Genomic DNA, 23206 nt, shown 5'->3' with positions numbered 1-23206 from the left:
GATGTAATTTTCCACTGAACACAGGGACTAACAATAATACAATTTCCTACTTTATGATCCTCTTAATACACATGTTGTAAATAGTTCAGAAACCACCCCCTCCGCACCTTAATCAGGAAGCTTAATGAGACATTAGTTTTATTGTACATTGTTTTTTGCTGTCAATCAAAACAGTAAGCATAGCAGTGATCAATGTACCTATGGTAACTATGGTACTGAGCAGAAAATAAATGTGAGCATACTCCCTATTACAGAGGGGACATTTATCCAGTTATTATTAGTCAAAAAAAAAGGGAAAAATGTCAAACACACATCTATCTTAAGTTTCAGCAACCTATGCAAACACCACTTAACTGAAAGGTTGCCTCTAGGTTATAGTGGTGCTCAGGAGGTTTTATGTAGGGTGGCAGCTCTGAGGCCTGTGAGCTTGCAAAGAGATATCCTTTAGAAGCAAAGAGTTATTACCTCCTTTCTAGGTCCCACTTTCTTCTTAACAAATAAAGACAATACATGTTAACAATGAATTATCAGCCTCTGGATAAACCAGTGTCTTCTTTACAATATCTTAAATATTCTTAAAATATTTAAAATCTGGTAGCAAAACCTGGAGCAAACCTGCATAGAAAGTGTAAGAAATCAGAATTCAATTTGTGTTATTAAAAACAAACACCTCTGATTTCTACATTTAATGAGAAATAAAATATATGTTATAGACCTCTCATGTAATATATGTCAAAACCCTCATTTCCCATGAACTACTCTGATTATGATGTGATCCTTCTGCCTTCATTTACTGTCTTTACAACTGATCCGTGGTCATGAGCTTTTCAGATTTATGCTCCAGAGAATCTGTGAGCTGGTGATGGGATGCTAGGCAGCTCATAAAATGATGATAAGGAAGAAAGTAGGATTATCCTCTCAGCTGGCTTGGGGCAGATTGACCACAGCCGTCTCTCACCTTTGTGTATGTGTGTTAAAATAAAACAAACAAAAAATTCTATATATAGATGTCAGCAAAAATTTAAGATAATAAAAAACTATTATCAATAACTAAGGAAACTGAGAAATCACGGCCTTTAGTATTTATAAATCACTAAGTAATTCCTTAAAAAAATATGTAGAATCCATCAGCAAGTTAGGAGCATCAGATCAATGCTTGAGTGAAATTTAAAAATAGAGCACAGAGTACATCAAAGTCAGTTGTATCAAAATAGTCTAATGTGTGAGCCATGACACACTGCCGGTGTACTGCACGTAAACAATACTGCACCGTGTTTACTTGGCTGTCTCTGCAGTAAGCTAGTCATTGAATTCCGTGAATTCTGAAGAAACGAAAAGGAAAGGAAAGCTGCAATTCTTTTGAGATATGGTACCCCATGTGCTGTAGTGTTAGCAACCGCAGTTTGAAGGTTAGGCTATTATATAAATATTGATTATGTTTTAGCCACAGAGAGAAGGTGAAAAAAATGCCACTAGGTTTTAAGATCACAAAGGTGATTTCTGCACAGGCTTTCTGTCGCATAATCCTTAAATCTTAGAAATTTTATCTAGGAAGCTGAGAAGATCCCCCATCACACTAGACATGCAAAAAGAAACAATAGATTAGAAACATTAAGTAATGTGTTAAATGTGGTCTTCACTATAGGGTTTTTTGTTTTGTTTGGCTTTGTTTGTTTTTTGTTTTGTTTTGTTTTTCTATCTATGGGCTATGTCTTCCTGGAACACTGACACAAGACACCATGAAAGGTAAATATGCTCAAATGGAAAAAAGGCAGACATTGTTGGAGACATGTTACTTTCACAACTGTAATTTTCATAGTAACTTTTCAGAGATGTGTGTGGCAATCTTAGCGTATATAGTTCTGTGTGCTGCTCTGCATTTTCATCCTCAGTCTGAAGTGCTCTCAGGCACGGAAGATTGCATGCACATACCAGACAATTTGAAAACAAACAAAACAAAATATCCAAGATGAACAATAACAAACAAATGTGTTAAATATCCCTAAGCATTGGAGTACCAGATGGAATTAACTATCAAGAGGCAACCACTTGAGAGATACACTTCCCACACCTGCAACAAAGCTGGAAGTGAATTTATGACAATTTACTGAACATCAAATGATGAATATTTAGTGGGATTTCTAGATAATTCAGTACTGATCTGTAGTGGAATCTGGGTATAAATGATTGCACCCAATATACAGGAGCAAATGTTTATGAATAGCCGTGCTCATGCTAAACATTTGAATCAATGGGTTTCCTTTTATCATGATATTTCCTGATCATTCTCGTCTCGAGTCCCATATGATCATCTGTGATGTGAGGTATCTTTTCCAGTTGTGTTTTGTAGGAGTATTAAATATTTACAGTGCCTAAAACTATGTTCTCAAAAATATAGTACACACTTCTCATTTGATCTGATTTCTAAAACTGAGATTATTTAGAATCCCTCCGCTTGGAAGATGTTTTATTCATGTGGGGATGATTATTGTCTGTTTCACCTTCCAGCAGAAAGTATGAGTTTTTCAATGAATGTTTCTATGCATTTTCATTGAGCTGAAAATATAAATTAACTCTATTTAAGTACTCCAATACATTTTTAAGTAAATGCATAGCTTACTTTATTTTGTTTTCAAGTAAAATGACATAAAGACACCTCTGACTTATGGAGACTGCCATTTTAACTTCTTTGTAAAATGTGCCTGATTGCCTGGTGATGATTTTGCATGCATTTCCCTTCTAACAAAACAGGAATTATCTGCACAGAATATAATATAATGCTGGTATGCATCCTAAGTGCTTTATATTTTGAAAGTGTTGTCCTGATTATTTAAGAACATTTATACTGAGAGCAGGAATTGATGGGTGTAGAGTGGAACTTTAGGTCCAAAAGGAGTTAGAGTGTCAGATTGCTAAGGTTCAAGTATTTGTTTCAGTTTAAACTGTACAAGTCTAGACAAGTTGTTTAATTAATCTTTCTCTTATTTTTAATCTGTAAATGGAGATACTAATAATTTACCACTTCAAATAAAAAGTAATTTACTCACAGTTTATTTCCTAAAAACTCAACTGGCTCACAGTCTCTCCCGCTTGTCCTCTTTCTGGTTCCCCTTCTCTTCATCCTCTTCCTCTTCATCCCTCCTCCACTTCATTCCTTTTCCTCCTGCTCTCTCTCCCCTTCTCCTTTCCTCCTTTCACCTTTTCATTTTCTTTGTGTTTCTTCCCTTTGTCTCTTCCTCTTTTACATTCTCTGGCTACTTCTCTTTCTACTTAGCCTATTTCCCTTAAATGCTTGCTTTTTCCATATCTCCTTTTCCCCTTCCTCCATTTCATGTGTGAGTTCATTGGTCTCCTGAGTTTTTGTGGTAAAAGGAATGAACAACCCTCAGTTTCAACCACAGCAGTACACAGATTCTGGTTGAGCAGGCCAGCAGTTGAGCTATTCTTAATCGTTTCTGTAGGTTCAGGTTTAAGCTTCGGACATGTTGGTTTCCTTTACCGTTGTCTCTCCCGCGTTTCTGTTTGGCTGTATAAAGTGTGCTTCTCAGAGAATTCCCTTACCCAGAGTGTTTCTTGAAGCTTTTTCCCTTTATAACCAACTGTAACTTATCATGTTGGAAACCTTTGGTGTGCAGAGAGGGCTGCCTTTACCTTAGTGACATTCTGACCATGTGTCACAGAGGACTGATCTCTCTTTCTTTCACCATTAAATCTTTACAAGACTTCCCCTAAATCTTCGCTTTGAGAACCTCACAGCATCAGGAGTAGAGTGCTGCCACTAGAAGTTCCTAGTATAATTGTGACGCCTCTCACTCCCAGCTGTGCTCAGTTCCTCATCCATCAGTTCCTGGTCTCTGGATCATATTGCTCCCCGGGGCTTCTGTTATAAGAGCAGGGCTTAGAGTGTGGTAGCTTATGCTTGGAACTCAGTAATCTCCAAAATCGAGAAAAGACATGTACTTTTAATTTTCTTTTGTTTCTACTAGGAAGGATGTAAGTGATAAAGCATCAGCTCATACTATGTGTCTGGAACCAGAAATCTTAACTGTGACCTTTTACATGAAAAAGAGAGTCTCCCTTCTTGGACACACATAAGCTCTGTTTTCTGAGGTAAGTAGGCCTGGCTCATAGTGTTATCTCTTACAAGTCTATTTCCTTATTCATATTTAACTGTTGGAACATTGATCAAGTGTTATCATAGACTTATACTTGACTAGCTAAGTGCTCGGTACTATATATATTTTAAGGAAATTAAAAATAAATTATTGATTTTTATTACATGTGTTTAGCCTGTATGTACTGTATCATATGTGTACAGTGTTCACAAGAAACAGAAGAAGATATCATATCCTCTGGAACTGGGGTAACAGATGATTGTCTATGAGTCACTGTGTGGTTGCTGGAAATAGAACACAGGTTCTCTTCAGGAGCACCCAGTATACTTGACAATTGAATTATGTCTCCACTAACTACTACGCTGGTGGATAAGGACTTTTTCAAAACATGATGGAATATTTTTATATTTTAATATAAAACTAAGTTCAATGCTATTAAAAGACATACTCTATTTCATATGAATGGAAATCTGGAATTTACACTATTTTCCTAGTATTTCTAAGAGCCCTTCAAAGAGACATTTAATAATATTTACAGTTTATTTGATGATGGAACTTGCTCATTAGGTCACTTAACTTTGATTTGATATTATATTCTGTTATGTTAGATAGATCAGCAAGACAAACAAGAAAATACATGTTTAAGAATAGAAACTGATTGCATACTCAAACAATTTGTTTATAACTAGTAATGCAAAAGAATGAAGAGAACTGAAATATTCACCACAAAAGAAATATAAACCTTCTATATGGGTCTCAACAACTTTATTATCTTCATGAACTCTTGTATGAACACTACATTTTTGGGAAGGATTTCTACTTACGGAAAATATTCATGATTTACTGTCATTAATAAGAGATCTTGCTCATAGCAACTAGAAATTTTAATTGATAGTAAGCATGTGCAGATGAAATTTATGTTCAGTAAGAAAAAAAAATATACACAATTGGAATGGAAGATTGGCTGAGTGGGTAAAATGTTTGGAGTAAATGTCTGAGGACCTGAGTTCAGATCCCAAGAAAGCCTGTGGCAATGTATTTTTATACCTCTAATGGTATAGGGTGGAAACAAGATGATTATGAGGCTCATTGCCAACCATCGCAGCTGAAGTTCAGAATTCCAGGCTCACTGAGAGACCCTGTATCAAAATATAAGGAGAAGAGCCATAGAAGGGCAGAGCTGAGGTTGATCTTTCCATATGTACTCAAATGATGAATCAAACCCTTCACAGAGATTATTTAGAACATTATGAAGATTATAGACAAAAAAAAAATGTACAAGTGGAAACAAAAATTGTTGAGGTAAAATAGTACAAAATCAAGTCTACACTTCTGATTCCTCTGCAAGTTTGAATAAGTCACTTGAAAGAAAAGAGGCCACACAATCTGAAGTCTTAGGTCCTTAGAATGTGGAACCAGATTTGCAATGACCTGATGGTTCCTGTTTCTTTGACTCTGTGAGATCACCTATGGGAGTTCTGGCTGTGTTTCTCTGATTCTACTATTGCAGACTGAATATTGCATTAAGATCCTCAGAGCAGAGGCATGTGGAGTTGAGTCTTTGGGAATATAAACAGATCACAAGGGTGGAGCTACCATGAAAAGAGTCAGTATTCACAGAATGGAATCTCTCTTTTGGTGCACACTTTCTTTAGTGTAAAGCTACAAGATAGTGGCTGTTTTTGTGAGAGCAGAGCTGCCAGAAGGACTAGCTTGGGCTCCCTGCCTTCTGCATCTGTCAGAATAAGCTTGCCATATAAGGGCTTCAGAATTTGGTATTCTCATTAGAGAACTTCAGATTGTTAAAGATCCTGTTACATATAAATAAAAGGCTGTTAATATGAAATGTGAAATGTGCTCAGTCAAGTTTGAACTTATTTCTGGAGGATGTCAGAAATTTAATGATAAGATGGTGATAATAATCATCTGAGTATACTAAAAAGGCTAACTTTATTTACAAAGTGTTTAGAGATTGAGGATTTGCATTCTCTTAATGCTAGTGTCCTAAGTGAGCTCTGTCTTGTTCATAAAGGTGGTAATATGATGCACAGTATGATATCATAGTCATTAAGATATTTTGGGCACCTAGACACAGAGAATTCTCCTCATCTGTGGTTTAAGAAACTGAATAGCCAGTGTATCTTCTAGTTAGATGGTTAAAACATAAAATCATTAATTTTCAAGGAAAACAAAAATCTTTAATGCTTTAGAAAATGTTCTGGCATAACAACAAGTCACTGAGAGAGTGCAATTAAAACACATTTCTTATCCTGATGTGCATACACATTAAGATGTAAGCTTTAATTAAGAATGTGGCAAATTTCATTACAATATTTTAAGCATTCACCAGGACCATACCAGCTAATCAGAACAAGGAAATAAGTAAGCCAACTCAAGACATTCTACTCTCTCCTTCCTACCAAATTTAATTCCCCATTGTCTTTCCTAGACCTGCAACAACACCTGCTACAACCTTCCTTACTCCCTGCCCACAACTCTTGTGGATTTTACACAGCATCCCACCCAAATCTTCCTCACCATATAGTTGCTTTACTAGCCACCAAATTCACCAATCACCCCTTCCTAACCTGTAGTCCACACATGCCCCAGAAACATATAGGATGCGTACAAATCCTCCCTTTGTTTCCCCAAAGACCCAACTCCTAGTCTCATCCCAAGCTCTGCAACATAACACTCCAGATAGCTTTCCATGCCCAATGGATCACAAAGACACGATTATTTTCAACAAAATGATAGAAGAAAAATTTCATAACCTAAACAAGCAGATGCCTATAAAGGTAAATGAGGTACATGGAACAGGAAATAAATTCAAGCAGAAAATCAATGTCTACATAATTATCAAAAACTAAATATATAGAACATAGAAAAGATATTAAAAGCTGCCTGGACAGATGAAGTATAGGCTTACATAGACACAGATGCCAGCCCAGACTAATATCATCATAGATGGGAAAAATAAGATATTCTATAATGTATAATAAAATTTTAAAATCTTTGAAGAAAGAAATTGAAGAAGACATCAGAGGATGGATGGATCTCCCATACTCATGGATTGGTAGGATTACCAATACATGAAGGAACATAGTAAAAATTGTCATGCTATAAAAAGCAATCTAAAGATTGAATGTAATACCCATTATACTTCTTTATAGATTTCCAAAGGACAATTCTTAACTTCAAACAGAAAAACAAAATAATTAAGGATAGATAAAGTTAATACTAAACAATCAAAGAACTGCTGGAGGTCTTGAAATTCCTGATTTCAAGCTGTATTATGTAGCTACAGTAATAAAAACCACATGGTTTCTGCATAATATATATATATATATATATATATATATATATTAATGAATGGAATAGAAATAAAGGCTAAATCCATATGCCTACTGGTGCTTGATTTCTGATAAATTTACCAGCAATATGCAGTTGGAGAAAGATAGTATCTTCAACAAATAGTGTTGACCAAAAATAGATGTCTACATGCAGAAGGATGGTAATAAGTCAATGCTTATCACCCTACACATAACTCGAATCCAAATGGATCAAAGACCTCAACATAAAACCAAATACTTTGAACTTGATACCAAAGAAAGTAGGAAATATGTAATGCATTAGTACAAAAAAATGAATTTTAAACAGAACACTAATAATGTAGGTAATAATAATAATAAATGGGACTTTCTGAAACTGAAAAGCTTCTTTAAGGCAAAAGATTCTGTAAATTGGCATCCTATAGATGGGAAAAGATTTTACCAACTCCACAGCAGAGAGATTACTAATATTCAAAATAAAAAATAAAAAAATAAAAAAAGAACTCAAGAATCTAGATATCAGATAAAAAAGAAAACAAATGATCATATTTAAGAATGAGTTATAGATCTAAACAAAGAATTCTCATTAGGTGAATCGCAAATGGCTCAAAAACACTGAAAGAATTGATCAATGCCCTTAGCCATAAGGAAATGTAAATCAAAACAACTTTGAGACTCCATCTTAAATCTGTCAGAATGGCTAAGTTCAATAACACAAGAGACACTTGATGGTTAGTATGTGAAGTGAAGGGAGTACTGCTCCATTTTTGATAGAAGCACAAACCTGTATAGCCACCACAGAGATCAATATAATGCTTTCTCAGAAAATTAGAACTAAATCTATATCTAGACCCAATTATACCATTCTTGGGCATATATCCAAGAAGGTTCCACAAGGACACTTGTTCAACTACGTACATTCCAGATTTATTCATAATACTCAGAAACTGGAAACAACCTAGATATGCCTCAACAGAAGAATGATTTTAAAAACATTTACACACTGAAAAATAACTCAACTGTTTAACACAACGACATCTTGAACCTGTAGGCAAATGAACGGAACTAGAAAAAAATTATCAGATGTAGAAGTTATAACTGGTTCTGCTTCCCAGGCCCATGCTTCTAGAAATAATATATTATGAGCTCAGACTCATAATATATTCGTAAATACCTTGGCCATATAGCTAGACTCCTCTCTGACTGGCTCATAATTAAATTAATTGATTTATTCTAATCTACATTCCACCATGTGCATGTTTACCTGTGATCTGGTACCATGTATCCATCTCCTCACACATTTTTGTGCAAATTCCCCATGCCTGCCACTATCTCAGAATCCTTCTACATCCAGGATGTCATACTACCTATTTCTAGCGTAAGCCATAGGCCATCTTGTTTTTATTGACAGGTGCCACATTCATACAGACACAAGACTTTCTCTCTACAAATTCCCTTTTTAGTCTAATAAAAAGGCTCCTGTTCTTTTAAATATAAACTGAATAAAACTAACAATTATGAAAACTACAATATATGATATACATTTACAGTGTCTAGTCTGTAGTATTTGGCAATTAAGGAAAATTTTCTATGGCCTATCCTATCTTGTTGTATTCAAAGTTTCGTATCTAACTCAAATTTTATCCTAACTTGAATTACCAACCTAAAAACATTTTTAATCCTAAATAGATCAAACTTATTTGAGAGACTTTAACTATCTAGCCTTTAACCCCATCAGAGACCTAAGAAGGAATAAATATTACCTGAGAAAGTAGGAAGTGCAGACAAGCACCTGCCAAGATTATGTAAAAGACAGACATAGTTTGCTGAAAGTCAGTTTTATCATCACAGGGTAAAACAAGGCAGGCAGTGAAGTGGTACAGTGATGGTAGTTGAGGTCTTCCTGATAGCTGCTGGAAGGGGGGCACTCACAGTGGCAGAGAACTTACAGAGTCAGCACTACTGAAGGAACAGAACTTAATTTTCCAGGACCAGCAAGAATACCCAGCCAGGAACTCTGAACTCTTTTAAGTCTCAAGTGTACATACATATAGGGTCTGTGAGTCATGGAGAATGATACTCCAGACTCGAGTAGTATACAAATGCAAAGGGCATTTATTCCTGCAAGCAGTGGCCCAATTCCATTAGAATGGAAGCATCCTGACTGAATTTGCAGATTCAGTTTTAAAGCCAAAAAGAGGAAGAGTAGGGAGGAGTGGATGATCTACATCTTGATTGGTTGGTTCAACTCTGTGTACCTGGGTGATGATATGATTCAGACTAACTACTCTTGCTTTGTGCCAAGGAGGGGTAGCTCTTGACCTCTTGACCTCTTGGTGGCACGCTTGGCTAACTGTCATTCTACAAGCTGCTGCGGAGGGTTACCTCTTGACTTCTAGGCCTAAGCCTGCAGTTGTTCCAGCAACTGGCTTGCCTAGTTCTGGGAAGTAGAAACTCAGGCATGGTCTTCTGAACTGCTAGCTTGCAGCCTGTCATGGAGTCAGCCTAGCTCAAGTCAATTCCTTCCTTTCCTTTTTTTTTTTTTTTTTTACTTAAAATGTTTTTTTTTAAGATACTTTCTTAATTTACATGTCATATGATTTCTCCTTTCCCAGTTTCCCCTCCAAAAAACAAACAAAATAAACAAACAAAAACAACAAGAACAAACCCCTGTTGCCTCCCCCTTCCCCATGCTTGCCACCCTACCCTCTCCCACTTATTGGCCCTGGCATTCCCCTACACCGAGGCACAGAACCTTCACAGGGCCAAGGGCCTCTCCTCCCCATTGATGATCAACTTTGCAATCCTCTACTATACACATGCTTCCAGAACAATCACTCCCACCATGTATAGTCTTTGGTTGGTGGTTGAGTCCCTGGGAGCTCTGAAGGGTTTGCAGCCCCTTAGAACAAACAACAATTCCTTCCTTTCATAGACAGACTGACAGACATATATACATTTGGTAGATGGAGGAGAGTCCCAACAAGCCACACTTTGTTTTGTTATTCTCGGCACTATTTTTAATAACTTCTTAGATAAAAGTTCTTTATAAAATTACTTAATATAAAAAATGTTACACAAAAGGGAAGTTACAGAAGGATGGCTGTGCTACCTCTTTTCCTGGGATCTTGGCCCACTCTCTGATTCTCCTAGTTTCCTTTGCTTCATCCAACTTAGCCCAGGATCAATTGCAATCATCCCTCAACCTGGAACAGCCAGGAGCTGCTGTTTGTGCTCCAACAGATCCTCTTGTCTTCTCTTTTGTTCCTCCAGTTTATGTTTTCATCCCCATCATGAATATTCATTTTCTGCTTTTTTGCTTAGAGGGTTCTCTCCATTGTTCTCCATTGTTCCTCCTCTGGCTACTCCAGGAAGCAATGAACATGTTTTGAAATATATCATTCAGCAAGGCAAGCCATTCACCATTTGAAAAACCACATACAATGAGGTAACTTCCTATTGTTAATAATGTTAAAAGAGTTTGTGATTCTTAGGTATCTTTCCTTTGATTTTTGTGACCCACTTGTTACAGCATTTTCTCTGTCCAGTCATATTGTGGCAGGGACAGGCTTGTGATTGGACCGGAGTAGAGAGCTGGAGCTGGAAGTTTAGGAGAAGGTCAGGTCAGAGCTCAGAAGGGAAACAGGAGAAATCATCATGGAGGCAGGAAACCAGGAAGATGATCCAGATCTCTTGTGGTTTTAAACAACCACGTAGCTAAGCTTTTCACAAGATTAGAATAATTCAGTTAAAGCATTATCTTTATCATTTGGCTCTGAAATTATTTTATTGACATCTTGTAAATTGTGATCTTATTGATATATAAACCTGATTGGATACTTAAGCCTTAAGAATCATGTTTCTACCTGGTAACTAGGCTCTAGATGACTGTGGAGTGTGTGGAGCATTACATGTAAGCGAAATGATTTTGCTAGCTGGGAGAAAATAGAAGGAGCCCACGAGCACATAGTTATGTGGCCGGCCAGTACCAGCAGCACTAAGAGCAAGAACGTGGTCCAGCAGGCCAGGAGAGTTTGCTGGTGTTCTTTTTAATATTTCCTGCAACAGATGACAATCCAATGTACTGGCTGGGCACAAATCCACTACTAATTTAAAATTATTACCCTGAGAGTTAAAGTTTTACTTTTTATTTATTTTTTTGTTTGTTTGTTTGTTTGTTTTGTTTGGTGAATAGCTGAGTGTTGCCAAAACAGAGTCAGGTGACTCAAGTGTGCCAAGTTGAACAAAGAGAACAACTCTGAGGTCCCCTGCTGTGGGGGAGTTGCAGGCTACTCTGAGTCAAAAGAGAGAGAAAGAATGAAATTGCTTACCTCTGAGAACAGAGGAATTAAACTATAAATTAACGTTAAGATTATTTACTTTTAAAATAGATTAATATTCAGATTTTATCCAAATCACGTGAAAAATTCACCTGTGGTTAAAAACTAAATAGGGAAGTAGTCACTGACTTCAAGTAGAGAGAATAGTGATAACCATCTGCTTTTAGCAGGTATTAATAAAAGTCTGTGGCTCTAGGCAGAGAACCACACAGAAAGATATAACTTGGTTACTTAGCCAGAGGAAGTTCATATTCTTTCTAATGTGATCTACATGGGAATTTTGAGTAACATTTTCCTACTTGTCTAGATAGAAATAGCCTAACTAGAGGCACATACAGTATTTTAGTTTATTTCATTTGTTTTAGATTGTTTTAATTTTCAAAATTGGTGTGATGTTGAGTTTTGTGGCTATGTTATTTCTCAGGGAGAGAGGTCAAAATGAAGGATTTCCTGGTTACTGGCTCAAGAATATGCTGATTTGGGGAAAAGATTTTTTTTTTTTTTTGTATTTTTGGAAAAGGTGACTAAGGTATTTACACCTTCCAGAGTTATATGGATCAGATATGACAAAAGGAGACCTCCAGAGGACTAGATTCCAGAGAATCAAACAAAAAAATATATCTTGATGATACTAAAATTTTGTTTTAAGATTTGTAAATTACAGAATATACAGCCTTGGTGAATTTCCTCGTCAGACATGCTGAACTGGCCTGCTAGAACTCCTGATGTCCTGGACTTCAGCCAGATCCAGTCAATACACAGACATCAGAGACTAATAAATCCTTGTTCACCTACTCTCCCCCCTCACCTTCATAATATTCTTAGAGTATCTTTCCTTTGATTTTTGTGATCTACTTACACATGTTCTATTTGTATGCATTATTCTATTTGTATGTACTCTAAAATAAGAATACTTACTGGTAATTTATGTTGTAACTATAATATTCTATTAGCACAGAGAATTTCATACATGAGTTTATGTTTTGAACATATTCACCTCACTCTGTGTCAGCTCATCTCAGATCCCTTCCATCTACTCCCCTGATAATATTTTGATTGATTTATGTAAAATACTATATTAATTTACCCTGTCAGCTTATCATGTTTTTAACATCAAGCTTGATTCTCTTGAATATTCAAGCTAGAACACTACTCAATGAGAGTTCTATTTTATGGGAATTTTCAAATACTACAAAGCTATGAAATTGAATGTTAAACATTTTTTGTCATCTAATCAGATTTGTATAGATAAAACTAGGTCCACTGAGTGTGTCGCCAAACAACAAGACTCCAACAGTTACAGCAAATGAAGGAGCTAGAGAAAGGACCCAAGGAGCTGAAGGAGTTTGCAGCCCCTTAGGAGGAGCAACAATATAAACTAACTAGTATCCTCAGAGCTCCCAGGGACTAAACCACCAACCTAGAAGTACACATGGTGGGACTCATGGCTCCAGCTGCATATGTAGCAGAGGATGGACTAGTTAGCCATCAATGGAAGTAGAGGCACTTGGTCCTGTGAAGGCTCTATGCCCCAGTGTAGGGGAATACCAAGGCTAGGAAGCTGAAAAAGGTTGGCTGGTGAGCATGGGAAGAGGGGGAGGGAATAGGGGTCTTTTCAGAGTGGAAGCTGGGAATAGGGATATCATTTGAAATGTAAATAAAGAAAATATCTAATAAAACTCAATTAACAAAAAAGCAAGTGTGAAGCGGTCAAGCATGGATCATAATGACTGTAATTCTAACTATCTGAAGGTAAGACAGATGGCAGGATCCCAGGCTTTACTTTCAGAGGCTCTGTTGAGAATTCAGGTGTAATTCTGTTAAGTCTGCCTTTGTATGTTACCTGCCCTTGTTCCTTGGTGCTTTTATTACTCTTTGTTGTTCTGTAGATTTTGTTTTATTATTATTATGTGGTAGGAGGATTTCTTTTCTGTTCCAGTCTAATTCAGATTATATAAGCTTCTGGTATGTTTATAGACATCTTTTTCTTTAAGTTTGGAAAGTTTTCTTCTATGATTTTATTGAAAATATTCTCTGGGCCTTGGTGTTGGGATTCTTCACCTCCTTCTATTCCTATTACTCTTAGATTATGTCTTTTCATAGTATCCCATATTTGCTGTTTGTGCCAGAAATATTTTAGATTTAACATGTTCTTTGATTGATGTATTAATTTCTTTCATTGTGTCTTCTATGCCTGAGATTCTCTCTTTTATCTCCTGTATTCTGTTGGTGGTGCTTGTATCTGTTGTTGTGTTCCCTTCCGTAGGTTTTCCATCTCTAGGATTTCCTCAGTTGTATTTTGTTTATTGCTTCTATCTTCACTTTCAGGTCTTGCACAGTTTTATTTATTTTTGTCACCTGTTTAATTGTATTTTCCTGTATATCATTAATAGATTTATCTGTTTTCTCTTTAAAGACCTCTATCTTTTGAAAGTATTTTCCTGTAATTCTTTAAGGGATTTATTTGTTTCTTCTTTAAAGGGCTCTACAATCTTTGTAAGATTGGATTTAAGGTCTGAGGAAGATGGTTGGAGAAGTGGTGGGGGAATGGAGGTCCAGAGGGAATATCAGGCTGCTTACATAGGACTGAGCAAGCAGAGAAAATAGAAAGGGGAAGGGAAACTTGCATGTATCATTCAGAGTCTACAGGTCTGATGAAAGTGGGAGAAGAGGAATCCTAAGAATGGAGGTACCTCTGGGATAGCAGGCTGCTCTGGTATTTTTTATTCAGATTAATGGTTATGATTATTTTTTGGTTAGTCAAGAGTATTTTATTGTGACATTGTGCCTCTGTTTTAAAAGATTACTTCTACAAAATATTTGTGTTTGTTCTTGGAGACAGAATCTCAACACACTCTGCACATGAGTAGCTTTGCCCTGTTTTAAGAGTAAGAGCATAAAGAAGAAGAAATTTTTTTGTTGAAAAGGTATGGTCGGTATTTGATCTATGGTGGATCACAGGCTAAGGACTGGAGCTGAGTGTCTATCAATATCTTAGGCCTGTGAGAGGTATAGATGAGCTTATTTATTTACCTATCCATGATTTATATATGCCTGTTTGGAGAACACTATTTATTGAATTCATTCTGAACTGCTTTTACACCTGTGTCAAATCAGTTTTATATATTTGTATGAGTTTACTTATGATTTGTGTATTTCACTCTATTTCCCAGCTTAACTGCTATTATTATTATTATTATTATTATTATTATTATTATTATATTACTTTATTTTTTACAGCACAGCCATTTCCCCTTCATAGTCCTTACTCCCACAGTTCCTCATCCCATTCTTCCTCCTCCTGTATCCAAGAGGATGCTCCCCCTCCCCCACCAGGCCTCAAGTCTCTTACTGGGGCATCAGATCTTTCAAGGATTAGGCATGCCTTCTCCCACTGAGGACAGGCCCAGGATTCCTCTCCTATATATGTGTCCAGGACCTCGAACCAGCTCTGGTAAGTTGCCTAATCAGTGGATCAGTGTCTGAGAAATCAGGTGAGTTGAGACTGATGGTCTTCCTATGGGGTTACCCTCCTCCTCAGCTTCTTCCAGCCTTTCCCTAATTCATACAGGGGGTCCCCGAGTTCAGTCCAATGGTTGGGTGCAAGTATTTGTGTCTGTCTAAGTCAGCTGCTGGTTAGGCCTCTCAGAGGACCTCCATGCTAGGCTCCCATCTGTAAGCACATCATAGTATCAGTAATAGTATCAGACAGTAGACCTTTCCCTTGAGATGAATCCCAATTTGGGTCAGTCATTGGATGACCTTTGCCTCAGTCTCTTTTCCATTTTATTTTCCTTGTAGTTCTCTTAAACAGGAACAATTCTGGGTCAGAAATTTTGACTGTGGGATTGCAACCTCATTCCTCAACTTGAAGCACTTTCTTTCTACTGGAGGTGGACTCTACCAAGTTCCCTCCCTTGGTAGAGTCCACCTCTCTTAACTATTGGACATTTCATCTAAGGTTCCTCACTTTGAGTCCTGAGAGTCTTTCACCTCCCAAGTCACTGGTACTTTCTAGAGTGTCCCTTCACCTCCCACCCTCTGTGGTTGCATATTTCCATTTATTCTGTTGACCCTCAGGGCTTCTCTTTTATCTCCCTCACCACATACTTGATCATGTTCCCCTTTTCCACTTCCTTTCCCCTCTCTTACCCAGATTCCTCCCTCCTTCTGGCTCCCATGATTGTTTTCTTCTCTCTCTCAAGTAGAACTGAAGCATCCTCATTTGGGCCCTTCTGCTCCTTAACCTTCTTAAGTTCTGTGGATTATATCCTCGGTATTCTATATTTTTTGGCTAATATCCAGTTATTTTGTTGTTGTTGTTGTTTTGTTTTGTTTTTTGTTTTTGTTTTTTGTTTTTGTTTTTGTCTTTCTCAACTCATTTTTGTAGACCAGGCTGGCCAAGAACTCATAAATCCACCTGTCTCTGCCTCCCAAGTGCTGGGATTAAAGGCATGTGCCACCATTGCCCAGCAGGCTAATATACAGTTATTAGTAAGTATATACCATGCATGTTCTTTTGGTTCTGAGTTACCTCATTCAGGATGATAGTTTCTAGTTCCATCCATTTACCTGCAACATTCGTAATGTTCTTGTTCTTAATAGCTGAATAGCATTCCATTGTGTAAATGAGCCTCATTTTCTGTATCCATTCTTTCTTTGTGGGACATCTGGGTTGTTTCTAACTTCTGGCTATTATAAACAAGGCTGCTATGAACATAGTGGAGCACATGTCCCTATGGTATGGTGGGACATTTTTTCAGTATATGCCCAACAGTAACAGTACTATAGCTGGGTCTTCAGGTAAATCTATTTCCAATTTTCTGAGGAATCTCCAGGTTGGTTTCAAGAGTGCTTGTACCAGTTTCCAATCCTACCAATAATGGAAGAGTTTTCCATATCCTCACCAACTTGTGCTGTCACCTGAGTTTTTGATCTTAGACATTCTGATTGGTATAAGGTAGAATCTCAGGGTCCTATAAATACAATATTTTATTATCATTTATATATAGAAAGAATAGAAATTGAGTTAATTGATTATTTCCACTTTATTTTTCATTTAATATATACTGTCTCTGTCTTGTCTTTCTATATACATTCTATGTAGAAAGCACATAAAATTATAGTCTACACTATTGTACATCAACATATCTTTTATGTATTTGTAAGAATTCAGCTTGCATAAGGTCAAGAAAAAACAAAAGCACCTTAGATTTCTTTCACATTGTGAAATGGCAAACTTTACCGTCTATTGTTCTGGATTTTTCATTACAGTCTGGCAGCATGTAGTAAATATCTACACATATGCTATTTATGTTTATAGCCAAGCAGTTACTTTTTAGGGCAATTAAAAATGGCATCTATGTGTTTATATATGTTTGTATATATTGAATCTATAAAAAGATGCCATTTTCTACCCTTTTCTGTCAGATGCCAAAATTACTATATGAATTTTTTTCTCCATTTCCTAAATCTCTTGAAATGGTCCATTAAGGCACACTACAGTCACTAGAAAGGAAAACTCTTTAATGTGGACTCATTTTATTTTTTTCTCAATGCTTTTTCACTGGCTGGAAAGTAAGGGAAGATGGCTGATGAGAGAAGACTCCCTTGTTTTCCCAACTTTATGGGGAGGATCAGTCAGACGTTCAAACTTACCCTGGCAAGTGGAGATTGTTGCACCTTCTCTTTCTTCCAGCTTAAGTCTATTTCTAAGATCAAATCTCAGGTGATAGCACATGTTGGTGAGGATATGGAAAATTCTTCCATTGCAGGTGGAATTACAAACTGGTACAAGCATTCTCGAAGGCAGCCTGTAGGGTCTTCAGAAAACTGGAAATAGATCTACCTGTTTCTGTTTTCAGAGAATTATTATAAAGGTATGTTGAGTTTGGACAAGTTCCATTTCCAATTTTTTGATGAGATCAGTTTTTCTTCTTTGAATTTTTAAATTATAGATTATTTCCAGTAATGTTTGAATATTGAATCAAAATTTCAGGTCTATATTCCACTTGTTTCTCACTTTTAAAAAAGCTGTACAAATATTTACATATACAATATAGGAAAGTTCTAGACTTCTTTAAGGCTTACTCTGTCCAATGCATAAAAGGTTTTTATATATAAATGTTTTATCATTTTATAGTATGTTCTATAAAGAAAATGCCCCAGTGTAGGGGAATGCCAGAGCAGGACAGGAATAGGTGGGTGGGAGAGCACCCTCATAGTGGCAGGGAAAGGGGATATGTGATAAAAGCTTTCCAAAGGGGAAGCTTGAAAAAGGGAAAACATTTGAAATGTAAATAAAGAAAATATCCAATTCAACAAAAGAAGATATATGAATTTTCATAAAGTCTATTTTTTTCTGGTATACCCTGTGCTTTCATGCTGTAGAACTCATATATATGTGATATCCTGGTTTTTATTGACCTTAGATCCATTCTTGTCTTCTTCTGTACCTTCCCCAAGCCTAATATTTCTGAAAGCTTCCTGTGTGCAGAAGGAGGGTATGAATGTCATCACTAAGGCCACTTCTCTATTAAGCTTTTTCATAATTCTTAGGTGAAAACCAGAATTGAAAGCTGCAGCTCCTAATAAGAAAAACTGAGAGCACTTCACGGTAATGCAGTGTAGAGCAGTACAGAAATGTTACAAGCTCCTCAAACAAAATAAAAGCAAGTATAACAGGATTCTTTTCAAAGGTAAACATCCTTGGATGGTACATAAAAGGCAAAGCCTAGCCCAGAAACTCCAGAACAGTGCATCACAGTGAAAATATTTTATAGTTAGAGGAGTGAGTGAGTGGGAGAGGGGAGAAGTCAGTCCCTCCTTACAGGAGACATGAGAACAGCAAATAAAAACTGAACAATAGAGTATAAAGTTACAATTGAACACAGTGTAAACTAGTTTATTAGAGTAAGAGACCTAGATGTTTTATAAAATTGGCTTATAATTATTGAATGCAGTACAAGTTACCTTAATATTTGCAGTTTCTTCCCATGCAGTATTATGAGACAACATTTTTGTGAATAAACCTATGGAATTATATCTGGTCAATATGAATAAAGTTCATCCAAGAACAAAACATTGAGCTCTGTTTTTTGAAAAACCCTGAATCAGGGATCAGGAGGAATGACCCTGCATGAAATATAGAATGAATTAAGTTAAATCTACATGAAATGCATTCTGATTCTCAAAGTACATTGTTTTGGGGACACCTTTCTCATTTGGACTGTAGCTTACATTGCTAAACATAAACAATTATCTTTTTCCCATTGATTATTGGACCCAAATTTGGTTTTCTAAAACTGGCAATAATTTTTTTTATGTACAGTAAGTTCTAATATAGGGCATCACTTCTTTCCTGTTATTTTTATAATACTCCCTTTTTGTTTCTTCCATTTATTTATTGATTCCCTTCTTGATTTTATAAGAACATTTTAACCTGTTTTGTTTTCATTATACATTATTACAACTTAGAGACAATAGAGACAAAAAATAAGGCATTTGTGGATTTTTTTCATACAGAAAAGAAAATACTCCCAAATGAAGGCATTGCAAATACTAAAGTTACCACAAAGTTTCTCATTGTTATATAACAAATGTTGTTCTTTGATATTTCTTAAAATAAAATAGGAGGATAGTGTGTATGGCACATCAACAACAGTTTAGGTCATAGATTTAATGTAATGTCATCTCTGTACTAAAGCTCTTGTATGTATACTATTTTTGTGCACTGGGTATAAATTGTTCTTGTATTATTCAATATCATTCAAATTCTGTTTTCATGGCTTTCCATCCCCATATTTTGTTACAATCCAGATATACCATTGTAATGTTAATTCCCAGAATCTCCTTTCTCAAGTTTGGGTAAACATTGTTCCAAGTTTGCTTTCTGATTTGTCAATAAAAGCTGATTATCTGCCTGCCAATGGCTAGGCAGAAGCAGGAATAAGATAGGACTTCTGCCCGTCAGGGATATGTGAGAGAGGGAGAGAGAGAGAGAGAGAGAGAGAGAGAGAGAGAGAGAGAGAGAGGAAGGAAATTTTCAATGAGAAAGGGGTCCAAAGAGGCAGCATGGAAGAACACATCTGAAGTAGACTACTAATTCTAAAGGGAAAGAATCTTAGGGATTTTAACAGGAGGTTAGTCAGATTAGCTTAAAGGAATAGCATAGATTAGTAACTACTGATTTAGTGTGCTATAAAGCTTATTAAATACATCATATAGTCTCAGTCTCATTCATTTGGGAGCTAGACATTAATATAGAAAGTCACTTTTTAAAATGCCTTTATGCGTTTTGATTAAAGGGAATAAATTCAGTGTGCATTTTTACTTAAATAATATGATTTACAATTCTGAAAAAATTAATCTTGCATGAAAACACAACAAACTTGGTTATGATATTCACCACATTCCTCCAATATCTGTGAATACAGAGTATATTTGGAATATATCCCACAGTATTTTGAAATTTTATGAGAATATTTAGCATCCTTTTACATTTGAGCCACCGTTAATAGGGAAAAAGTGATATAAGATATGTCATTCCATATACACACATATTTCCATTCAGTAACACAACAAAATAATGACAAGAAGATATTAAAAAGTAATTGGTCCAGAGCTCAAAGATGGCTCAGTTTGTGAAGTACATACTTGCTGCCCAGGCCAGGCTTGGTGGTCTGCACTTGTAAATAGAGTTTAAGGGAGGTCAATGGGGACCATAGTACCACCCTATGTACTCAATAGACAGCAAGTGTATACACATCAGTAAACTCTAGGTTCACTGAGAAGGATTATCTCTAAAATAAGATAAACAGCTGTAGGCTGTTTGATATAGTCTGACCTCTGTACCATGCAAACATCAAGTCAATGCAGAAGACAATAATTTATTGTAATCAAGTCACTACTGATGAATCGGGGCTGCAGAACCGATTTGAGTGCTGAATTGCTACCCTGAGTCAGAAGACCACAGAATATTTAAACTTGCAAACCACACATATCTGCCAAGTTATTGTTATATTTATCTACCAGTCAGGAACTGGGGTAGGGCTATCATTTTTTTTTTATTGATCTAAGTCAACTGATACAGGATGTTGTTTTTACAGTCCAACTATGCAAATCCATGTGTTGTTTTATAGACAAGAACTTGTCAAGGTCCTGCCTTGACACCCAGGTACTGAGGTGAGACACAAAGTCAGATGAAGGCCAAAAAACAGATGACTTCTGGCAATTAACTCTCTCTTCCTATTCTGGGTCAAGAACTGATAGCTTGTGGTAATTAACACTCTTTTGCTATTCTGAGAGACAGAGTTGATGGCTTCTGGCAATTGACTCCTGCTGATAGCAGCAATGGATAAAGAAAAGAAAACTACTTTCTTGGGCTCTTTACTCTTAAACTCAAGGGCCTTTAGCTGAGTAGGCCAGAGCTCATTAACTGTTTGTGAGAGAAAGGAAAAGGATAGAAAATGAGGCATTCATATAAATGCAGTAGATAAAGAAAAAATGAGGGGGAGACATCTTAGAAAAATAAAGAGCTTTCTCTTCCTTTATTTTTTCCTTGGGGCTTTTAATTTCTTCTTAGACAAAATTATTTCAGCCTTTATCATGTAGAATCATTACAGCAAGATAATTGATTATATGGCTTTCTAAACAATTTATATTCTATAACTACATAGTAAGTTGAAAGCAATAGTTCATGACATAGGTTTGTGACATTTAAGAATTGATAGTAGATTTTTTACATGCCTTTCCATTAAGACTATGCCTGACTAAACATTCATTATCTATTTTCTAGCTCTGCAAGTTCATTAGAAGTTTAAAGCAATAATTTTTTTCTCTTAAGTTAGTAGTTTTTTTCCATGAGACAGATTATTTGCCTTGTGTCTTATTATTTTTGAAATATTGTATACATAAACTAGTCAATCATTTATTTTCTGTCCTTGTACCTAAATAAATTGCCCATTCCCAGTTTATGATGTTTAGTTGCCAAGATCAGTGGCCTCATTCCTAACCTAGAAGGAATATTTTCCTTGTTTATATGCTGCAAGCTAATTGTCTTTTCCTAATGCAATTATCTTATGACACAGAACTCTGGTTGTAGCTTTTTATTCTACAGAGGGCTTAAAATTACTTAAATCATTTCAGACATCATTCCATAAAATCATTATCAGGAATTACAAATCATCAGTTCATCTATATAGTATTTATAAAAGTACATCTTCATATTGATCTACAAGAAATTATACACTCAATTGGACTGATGCCCAGAATTTGTTAGGCTATGTAATAGTGATGGGAAGGCAGAGCAACAGCGAGAAACAATCCTCAGAGAAAGTCTCTTGGGCCCATGCCACTCAGAGAGCACTCACAACAGCCATGCAAAATGGTGGGCCATCTTTATGTAACTCACTTGCTTGCCATAGCCTTTCCTGTTGGCTCTTGTCAGGAATAGTCATTATCTTTGGAGGAACAAAGAATAAATAATGGGAGATATGGTAAAGAACAATCATGTTTTGGGAAACAAATGATGAATAACAGGAGCTGTAGTAAGGAACTCTTATTATTTGGGGTGAATAAAAATGATGAATAAAAAGACCTCTGGTGCAGAATAGTCATGATTTTATAAACAAAGGATGAAAAATGAGAGCTGGGTTTTGAAAATGGACATTATGTTTTGAGGAACAGAGATGAATAACAGGAGCTGTAGTTGGAAACAGTCAATATGTTTTGGAACGAAGTTGCAGTACTTAGGACAAATTTATTTTGCTTGTTCCTAAAAATATATTTTTAGAAACTTTTTGAAATTTATATCTAAATGTCAGCAAGTTTTCAAAAATTATATAGTTGTGGCAAATGTACATGCATGAGAAAAAGTAAAAAAATCTAAGCATGTAAATATAAAAATTTACATATTAACATGTTAATACGGTATGTTGGATACCAGCAGAATACCACTAATTAATGACTATAGTTACCTCAACATTCTGTGGCATATGTTGAAGCCAACCAGGTTTACAATTTCAACAACACATTTACATCAGTGCTGACTGGAAGACAAAGAAATCTATTTTAGGCTAGCTTTTCAGGTAAATTAATGGGGCAAACTTCCACGTAAATCAATTATCTTAAGGTGATCTGATCTCATTTAATGGCAAATGAGGTTAAGTCAAACATAGAGAAGCCTTATAATGAGCAAGCATAAAAAAGACTGTTTCTAGTCTGTGTTCTGGGTCACCTTCAATTTTTTTCCCTTCTACGTATTAGCATTTGTAGACAAAATCTGTCTGACCAGTGTTTCAACTCTACTTTTAACTTCAGAAAGTTCCCAAGGAGAATTAAGGATAGTTTTAAGTTAAAAACAAAGAAGATAACCATGAAAATAACTGTTCCATTTTTCCTGAAAAATAGGGAACATTTT

This window comes from Mastomys coucha, unplaced genomic scaffold, assembly GCF_008632895.1.
Source record: "Mastomys coucha isolate ucsf_1 unplaced genomic scaffold, UCSF_Mcou_1 pScaffold21, whole genome shotgun sequence".
In the NCBI taxonomy this organism is placed as follows: domain Eukaryota; kingdom Metazoa; phylum Chordata; class Mammalia; order Rodentia; family Muridae; genus Mastomys; species Mastomys coucha.
This window is presented reverse-complemented; position numbering follows the sequence as displayed.